The 10,000-nt window shown below is 41.6% G+C and overlaps 1 protein-coding gene across 4 annotated transcripts in view; it reads right to left on the reverse strand.

Annotated features, from left to right (window-relative positions):
* Positions 1–10,000, reverse strand: part of sh3pxd2aa (SH3 and PX domains 2Aa) — a 128,726-nt gene that overhangs the window by 55,409 nt on the left and 63,317 nt on the right. The gene's annotated exons all lie outside the window — the stretch shown is intronic.

The following is a 10,000-nucleotide window of genomic DNA, read 5'->3' on the forward strand; positions in this document are numbered from 1 at the left end:
TTTGAAACCTTGAATAAGGGTTTCATATTTGGGGAAATGACACTCACAAAGCATTTTGCTTTGTGCTTGTGTTTGTGTTTCACAATAAGCAATGTAGTTTTGTTTTGACTGCGTTGTAATTTGGTTTATCCTGATTGATTGGATGTTCTGGTCCTGAGGTTTCCGTGTGTTAGTAGAACAAGTTTGTGAACTCAGCCCCAGGACCAGCTGGATGAGGGGACTCTTTTCTTTGCTCAGCTCTTGGCATTGCAGTGCTTGGTAATGATATGAGGGGGGTCACTGTATTTTAGATGTTTCCAAAACTTAATTGCTCTTTTTTGAGTTTTTATTATTAGTGGATATTGGCCTAATTCTGCCCTGCATGAATTGTTTGTAGTTTTCCTCTGGACATGTAGGATAATCTTACAGAACTCTGCATGCAGAGTTTCAATGGGGTGTTTGTCCCATTTGATGAAATCTTGTTTTGCAAGTGGACCCCACACCTCGCTGCCATAAAGTGCAATTGGTTCAATGACATAATCAATTAGTTTTAGCCAAATTTCAATTTGAATTTGCTTTTTAATGGCGTAGAATGCCCTGCGTGCTTTCTCTCTTAGCTCATTCACTGCCTCATTAAGGTGTCCAGTTGAGCTTATTTTTAAACCTAAGTAATTGTAGTGTGTACAGCACTCTATATATTGTGTACCAATTGAGAATGTTGGTCTAGTTCCCTGAGATCTGGATCTTCTCTGGAAAATAATTATTTTAGTCTTTTTGGGGTTTACTGGCAGGGCCCCTGTCTGGCAGTACTGCTCTAGCAGGTCCAGGCTCTGCTGTAGGCCATGTGCTGTGGGTGACAGCAGGCATAGGTCATCTGCAAAGAGTAGACATTTCACTTCTGAATTGTGGAGACTAACACCAGGGGCTGAGGTTTTTTCTAGAATAGTGGCCAATTCGTTAATGTAAATATTGAAGAGTGCAGGGCTCAGATTGCAACCCTGACGAAGGCCCCCCTCTGGTTAAAGAATTCATTTTTTTTCTTACCAATTTTAATGCTGCACGTATTGCCAGTATACATTGATTTAATTATGTCATTTGTTTTACCCCCTACTCCACTTTCAATATCTTTGTAGAACAGTCCGGTATGCCAAATAGAATCAAATGCTTTTTGGAAGTCGATAAAGCAAACGTAAATTTTGGTATTATTTTGGTGGACATGTTTATCTATCAGGGTGTGTAGGGTGTAAATATTATCAGTCGTGCAATGTTTTGGTATAAATCCAATTTGGCTTTTACTCAAGACACTGTGCTTATTAAGGAAGTTTAGAACTTTTACATTTATAATACTACAGAAAACCTTCCCCAGGTTACTGTTCACACAAATGCCTCTGTAATTGTTGGGGTCAAATTTGTCTCCGTTCTTAAAGATTGGGGTTATGAGTCCTTGATTCCAGATGTCAGGGAAATAACCTACACTCGGGATCAAATTAAACAGTTTTAATATAGCCAATTGAAATTTTGCACTAGTGAGTTTGAGCATCTCATTTAGGATGCCATCATGTCCGCATGCCTTTTAAATTTGAGAGCCTGAAGTTCTCATAGAGCTCCTGGTCAGTAATTGGGGAGTCCAGTGGATTTTGATTGTCCTTTATAGCTTTTTCTAATCCATTCAACTTCTCATGAATTTGTCGTTGTTCTGCGTTTGTGTCAATTTGAACGGTGTTTTAGAGTGTTTTTAAACGGGTTGTCCATATGTCACCATTTTGTTTCGCTAATTCCTCTTGTTAAGATTTATTTTATTTTTTTCCAATTTTGCCAGAAGTTGTGTGTGTTTATGGACTCCTCAATTAGTGTCAGCTGCTTGCTGTTGTACTGTGCTTTTATGGTTCTGAGTGTTACGTTTATAGAGTTTTAAAGTCTCACAGTAATGAAGGCGTAATTCACCATTATTTGGGTCTCTCTGCTTTTGGTTGGATAGTGTTCTAAGTTTTTTCCTTATAATTTTACAATCTGCATCAAACCAGTTGTCATCTGTGGTCATTTTTGTTTTGTTTTTTTTTCAATTTCAATTGTGCTTCTTTTGGCGTTTGCCTGAATATATAGTTGATGTCTCCACCCTCTTTCTCTTTCTATTTAGACTGGGACTGTGTTTGGTTCTCTCTCTCCATTTCTCACTCTCTCGCCATCCCTCCCCTCTCTCTCTCTCCTTCTGTTTTGAGTCACGTCACTCAGTCACAGTGGGATCTGGCTGCTAAAACATTTATCTTTCTCATTTCTCTTTGGGAGAGACCTTGGCCGACACAAGAGCTAAGCAAATGCAGCTACACTCTCCAAGCCAACCTCTACAATAGAGAGCAAATATCTCTTAATGTTGGGCATTGTTGGACTGTCTGCTTGTATTGTCACTGCACTGGCTTATGACTGCACTCACTGCACTGCGTTATGACTGCACTCCCTGCACTGCGTTATGACTGCACTCACTGCAGCCAATGTTGGGTGAAAGTGCTATTGGTTTTCTTACTTTAATTTTATATATTTATTTTGTACTTTTTACACCCTTTTCCGTGATATCCATCGCTGTAACTCCCGTACAGACTCGGGAGAGGCGAAGTTCGAGAGCCACTGTGCAACTGGCACCGAAGTCAGCGTGGAGTCGCTCGACCGCCACAAGGAATCGCTAGAGTGGGACAAGGACATCCCGACCGGCCAAAACCTCCCCTAACCCGGGTGAAACTGGGCCAATTGTGCGCCGCCTCATGGGTCGCGGACCGGGAGACGAACCCTGGGATCAAATCCGGGGTCCGTAGTAATGCCTCAAGCACCGTGATGCAGTGTAGAGCACTGCGCCACTCGGGGGGCCCTAGCTATGGGTTTTCTATAAGCACATTATTCAGCTGTATCTTGACATACAGACAAAGGATGATAATAGCAGAGGATGATACGCTGACACTTAAAGAGCTGTGTGATGAGGTTCAATGCAGAGAATGACAAGGTCCTAGTGAGGCAGGAAGAATGACTACATTTGTTGTTTCTTGGGTAGATGAGCTGTCATAACCACGTGGTGTTGTCTTCTTCTTTGTGTTACCCCTCCCCAGCCCGGCAGTCCCCACGTAAACCCTATTAGGCATTTCTACATCACGCTGGAATCTGATGCGGGATGCCACGTAAACACTAGACCAGGGACTGTAATTCAGACTGACATTTTCTTTCAACCCCTGGCCTCCACATTCACTCTGGTTGGCATCCCAAATGGCACACTATTCTCCATAGCGAACCACTTTTGACCAGTGCCCTACGAGTCCTGCTTAAAAGTAGTGCACTATAAAGGGAATAGGACAGCATTTGGGAAGCAGCCTCTGTTCACTACATCTGGCCTTCACATGCAAGGCAGAAACTCTCTAGGACTGACGGGGAGGGAAGGAGGGGACCCCCTCCCATCCACTTCTGACCTTTATTTTCCTCGCAGCCTTTATTACCTCAGAGGTCTTCATCTGGACTGGGGAGGTTTCGGGCTTTAATATGAGGATTAAACCCCCAATATGTAGATTAAGCTGATAAGTGAAGAAAGTAAATGTCAAATTGGTATAAAGGGACGAATGTTGTGTAAAAGCTGAATGAAACATCCAAAGTTAATAGAGGAATCAGTATTAACTTGGAAAAGGTCACAATCAGTTAGTGGTGTAGCCTATGTGCTGTAACTAACTCCATGCAATTTTGTGGCTTTGCAGACATGGAGCCATGCAGACCATACTGTAAACAGAGTCTATGGGAAGGCTAACACTATGTCATCTCTAGACTTATACTGCAGATAAAAACTCAAATGAAACGCACCACAAACTACAATAGCGTGCTACTATAACCATGTCCCTCATGTTTAACTACTGGTTGTAATATACAGCTAAGAGAGTCACTCCCTCCTATGTTGATTCCTGCTGAGGAACGAACGACAGTGATGAAGTCTAAAGTTCAGGGAACCTATATGCTGTGTTCTTATGTCGAGGGTTTCGAGTTCACATCCTGGGTGGGGAAGATATGGCGAGACTATCTTTCATATGCAAAGAGATACCAAAATTGGTCGATATCCATTAGATATGTAGCAGCACCAGCCTATCATGGGATTCCTGAAGCCCCAGCCTCCCTTCAGACATAATGGGCAGGCTAGGACTTTTCCTGCCCACTTGACCTGACCAGAAATAAACATTACCCTGAGGCTGTAACTAGGTTACAGAGTTTCCCTTGTCAGGTCGCGCGCGGCGCGCGCACACACACACACACACACACACACACACACACACACACACACACACACACACACACACACACACACACACACACACACACACACACACACACACACACACACACACACACACACACACACACACACACACACACACACACACACACACACATTATTCTTTAGTTGTATTGTTTTGTATTTCCCATTTGTGTGACTGTTCTTGTCTATTAGTGTATCCGTGTTATTGTCGTGTTTGATGTTTTTGTATGGATGCCAGGAAGAATCGCTGCTGCTTCGGCAAAAGCTAATGGGGATCCCAATATGCAACAACCTGTCAGATGGGTGAACTACTGAACTTACTGTCTGTCCATCCAGACAAAACATCATCTTGACAGACAGATGGACTAAAGTAACCACTTAATCACAAAGGGATCATTGGATCTGATGTCAACCAGCTAAGATCTCAAACCATTAATCTTACTGTCATTGCAGATACACCAACCACCTGTTCCTCAGCTGAAACAAAAGGCCCAAATTCATAAAACATCTGTAGGATGAGTGCTGATGTAGGATCAGGTCCTCGCTGTCCGTGTAATCTCATTCAGTATGGCTAAACTGATCCTAGATCAGCACTCAGGAAGTGGATGAGGAAAAGGCACCAATGTCTTATATCTCATGTAAAGCAGTCAGTTTCTAAGGAAATTAAATGAGGGTTCTGGTAAAGAAAAGAACAAGTATTTAATTGAATAGATGTGATCTCATTGGGGGAATTGGAGAACCTGGTGGTTTAAGGAAGTTCGTTGGGTTCGTGTTCTATGCTCCAAACAACTTGTCGGTTACATTTAGCAAATGATGATTGACTTTGATTAACTGCTATTAGTCATTCTGATTAAACTCAGTGTTCTTGAAGCATGTTGGAGCTGATTTTAAAAACAGATGGGAAACAAAGTAAGACCAAAGTTAGAAGGAAAACAAGTTGAAGGTAAATCATTACAGTATAATATTACTGCAAAGCACCCAGATATCACCATGCAATATAACAAACAATCTGAAAATCATATTGGCTTGTAGATATGGGCAGTCAGCCACTACTAAACTATCAAAAAGTTGCCTTTTAGGCTTCAGAACGGACGGAAATGTCATTGATCATTAACCACAAAGCATTTCCTGCTCTTTTCTATTTAAAAATTCATGCAAAAGTCTGACGTGTGCTTCTGCCTTCACTCTCCAAACCTCTGTGTGTGGGAAAGAGAGATATTAAAAGGGATAGTTTACCTCAATGACAAAAATCTACTTATTGGTCTTACCCTGAAAGCAGTCCATGGACAAGAACAGAGCGCAATCCATGCTTTTGTTTTGTTTATTTAGCCACTGTCACCAACCGCTTACTTAGCTAGCTAGCATTTTCTAAACCTATAGAAGTCCAATATTAGCATGGATACGGTTGAACTATCCCTTTAAGAAGCACATATTGGTTGAGCTATCCCTTTAAGATGTACATATTGGTTGAGCTATCCCTTTAAGATGTACATATTGGTTGAGCTATCCCTTTAAGAAGCACACATTGGTTGAGCTATCCCTTTAAGATGTACATATTGGTTGAGCTATCCCTTTAAGAAGCACATATTGGTTGAGCTATCCCTTTAAGATGTACATATTGGTTGAGCTATCCCTTTAAGAAGCACATATTGGTTGAGCTATCCCTTTAAGATGTACATATTGGTTGAGCTATCCCTTTAAGATGTACATATTGGTTGAGCTATCCCTTTAAGATGTACATATTGGTTGAGCTATCCCTTTAAGAAGCACATATTGGTTGAACTATCCCTTTAAGAAGCACATATTGGTTGAGCTATCCCTTTAAGAAGCACATATTGGTTGAGCTATCCCTTTAAGAAGCACATATTGGTTGAACTATCCCTTTAAGATGCACATATTGGTTGAACTATCCCTTTAAGAAACACATATTGGTTGAACTATCCCTTTAAGAAGCACATATTGGTTGAGCTATCCCTTTAAGAAGCACATATTGGTTGAGTTATCCCTTTAAGATGTACATATTGGTTGAGCTATCCCTTTAAGAAGCACATATTGGTTGAACTATCCCTTTAAGAAGCACATATTGGTTGAGCTATCCCTTTAAGAAGCACATATTGGTTGAGCTATCCCTTTAAGATGTACATATTGGTTGAGCTATCCCTTTAAGATGCACATAGCACAGATAAGATGGCGCTAATAGACACAATCACCCAAAGTTTCTAGCTCCTAGCTAACTTGCGATAACATCTACAAATCTGTGTACGCAACCATTAAACTTTGATTTGATAATGGTGACTCACGCACGTGCATCTTATGCTATGGCTAAGCAACTATTTCTATAACATCCCCATGATAACACGTTAAGATGGCTAATGTCTACCTCAAACCCTTTTTAAGTATGAACGTGTGGATAAACAGCTTAGTCACAGTATATATCTGACCCACTGAACAAGCTGAAATTCCATTGTTCAGTCATACTGATTAGCCTAGGTTACAATAAGAGGAAGTCACATGCTCTACCACACACATACACCCATCCAGCCGAGTCACAGATTTGTCCTGCCAACTCATTGACCATGGGGGTTGGCAAGACAGCACAAACAGATCTGGAACCAGGCGAACCCACCCACTTTCCAATACAGTAGTGATACAGTATATACAATGGTGTCTCCCTCTAGGATCTTAAGATCTGCTCCAGCATCCCTCACACTCTACATTCATTTAATGCATATGTCATACAAAGCTATCTCTATGCCTTAAAACCAAAGCCCACAGCCAAGACATATTTGAACGGCTTTGACCATGGCTGTGCCCTAAACGGCTCCCTATTCCCTTTATAGTGCGCTACCTTTGACCATAGGGCTCTGGACAAAAGTAACGCACTATAATGAGAATAAGATGCCGTTTAGGATGTAATCTGTCTCTCCCCACAACAGAAAATAATTCATCCTGGCAGACAGAACAGGAACATCAACGGCTGTCCTTCCTGAGACATCCCCACGAGTTTCAATACTTTATCGACCCCACCCAGGGTTCAAGGCAAGGCGAGGCTATACAGAGGGTTTGTTCAGTTGGAACACATCCCAAAAACACTGGTCAACAGTCGGTCACTGTTCTGTTCCGTTAGCGGACAAGTAAACAAAACCCACATTGACAGATAGACATGAAAGTGACAGTTAAGGGGAAAGATAGATCACGCTGTGTGACAAGTACCATTCACCAGGATGACAGATCATTCAGTGCTACAGGAACGAAGAAGAAGGGGGGTAAGGTTTCCCTCCATCTACTTAAGTCAATCAATTACCCTGTAGAGCAGGGGTGTCAAACATACGGCCCGCGGGCCGGAACCGGCCCCCAAGGAGGTTCGATCAGGCCCGCAGGATAATTTGAAAGTGGAAAAAAATGCATAAAAGACATGGAATTAATATTTTTTTTTTTAAGACAAGCCGCATCACTGAGACAGACTGAAAACAGCAGACGGTATCAATGCGCCATCTGCTGCTTGTTACGACGTTGTTAAGATTGTTAATGTCTCTACCTCTCCACTACACCCTCATTAGCCAAAATGTCGTTATCCAAACGGAGAAAAGTAGATAAGGAGTGTAGAATTTTCAAAGAAAAATGGACCACGTCCTATTTATTTACAGAGATGCACGGAAAACCTTTGTGCTTGGTGTGTTTGCAACAAGTTTCGGTATTGAAGGAATATAATATTCGACGCCACTACGAGACTCATCACAGCGAAAAATATGACGGCTTGCAAGGACAACTGAGAAGAGATAAGATTAACGAATTGCTGGCGGGTCTGAGGAAACAGCAGTCAACTTTCATCCAGAGCCGAGAAGTCAGTGAAGCAGCGGTAAAAGCCAGCTACCTAATTGCTAGCGAAATAGCATTAGCATCGAAGCCGTATTCCGACGGTGACTTTGTTAAACGATGCATGATGAAGGCGGCTGAACTTGTATGTCCCGAGAAGCGACAAGCTTTTGCCAATATTAGCATGACGAGGAATACTATAGCAGAGAGGATTTCGAACTATCGGCAGATTTAGACAGTCAATTGAAACAGAGAGTCAAGTCATTTATTGCATTTTCCGTGGCAATTGACGAGAGCACTGACATCACAGACGTGGCCCAACTGGCCATATTTATTCGAGGAGTTGATGAGACATTGACTGTTACTGAAGAGTTTCTTGAGTTGGTGCCAATGATGGACACCACAACAGCCGAGGACATTTTCGGCTCTGTCCTTGCTGCATTGGACAGAGTTGGAGTGGACTGGTCCCGCGCTGTCAGCCTGGCTACAGACGGCGCGCCATCCATGGTCGGAAAGAAAGCAGGTGTCGCGACAAAGTTCAAAGACAAAGTACAAGCCCTTAATGGAGGAGATCGTTTCTGGACATTTCACTGTATTTTGCACCAGGAGGCATTGTGTTGCAAGTCGCTGAAAATGGACCACGTCATGGAGGTGGTTGTTCGCACTGTAAATTTCATCCGGTCCAGAGGTCTGAACCATCGTCAGTTTGACAAACTTCTCAGCGACAGCAACATTACCCACAGCCTGCCATACCACACTGAAGTGAGATGGTTAAGCCGAGGCATTTCTTTGATCTACGAGAGGAAATCGGACAGTTCATGGAGAAAAAGGAAAACCGGTGTTGGAATTACAATCTCAGGAATGGCTACGGGACCTTGCATTCTTGGTTGATATTACTGAACACTTGAACAATCTGAACAAAATGTTGCAAGGCCGCAAAAAGTTGTCACACAGTTTTCTGACAACATACATGCATTTAAGTTGAAGCTGACTTTGTGGGAGATGCAACTGGCAAATGGCAACCCTGCCCTGATTTTATCAGTATCTACTACCAGGGTACCCCAAATTAACAGCCCTGGCTGCTAAAATGTTGTGCATGTTTGGGACAACCTACCTTTGTGAACAAATTTTCTCAGTGATGAATATCAATAAAACAAAAATGCGTTCAAGGCTCACAAACAAGCACTTAAATGACATTCTGAAAGTGACAGCTAGTCAGGACATGACACCTGGTGTTGATGCACTTGTACAGGCCAAAAGATGCCAAGTTTCAGGTAGAAATACAAGTCCAGACTAGACTAACACCTTTAAAATGCTGCCTTAGATACTGTTTGCATTGAAAGAATACAGCTCTGTGAAGATGAATCCTTACTGTGGTGATTTAAAAAATGTGCACTTTAATCAGCAGCTTCAAAACAAAAGTTGTGTGATGGAATTCTACTGTTCATACAACTCCATACATTTTCAGTATGTATTGTATGTGTATGTATGTTTCATGTATGAAGTTTACAGATTTACAGGACAGGCGAACACTTTCTTCATTACACATTTAAAATCACTCTCCTTAGTTTGTAAGGTGTACGCAGGGATTACATTTAGATTTTATATGCGTATGTGTAAGTGGTTTAAAAATTCCTTTCTTTAAAAGTCTCATTTAATCTTAAAGTGCATTACTATATTTTTCAGTACCAATTAAAGTTTTGTGCCTTTGTACAATCAGTGGGATCAGTTGCAATGCATATTTGTGAATGATAAAAGTAAATTGCACATTTGTCTAAGGAAATATGAGGTGTTTCATGAAATGTTTTGTAAAAGGATAGTTCATTAAATTTCAATATTTTCCTAATGTTCTTGTGCTTCTTTACACCAAAACAAAGGAAAGACATGATATTTTGGTTATTTATAGCAGAGTATGGTATAACTTTA

Source organism: Oncorhynchus keta, chromosome 10, assembly GCF_023373465.1.
Source record: "Oncorhynchus keta strain PuntledgeMale-10-30-2019 chromosome 10, Oket_V2, whole genome shotgun sequence".
NCBI classification, from domain to species: Eukaryota; Metazoa; Chordata; class Actinopteri; order Salmoniformes; family Salmonidae; genus Oncorhynchus; species Oncorhynchus keta.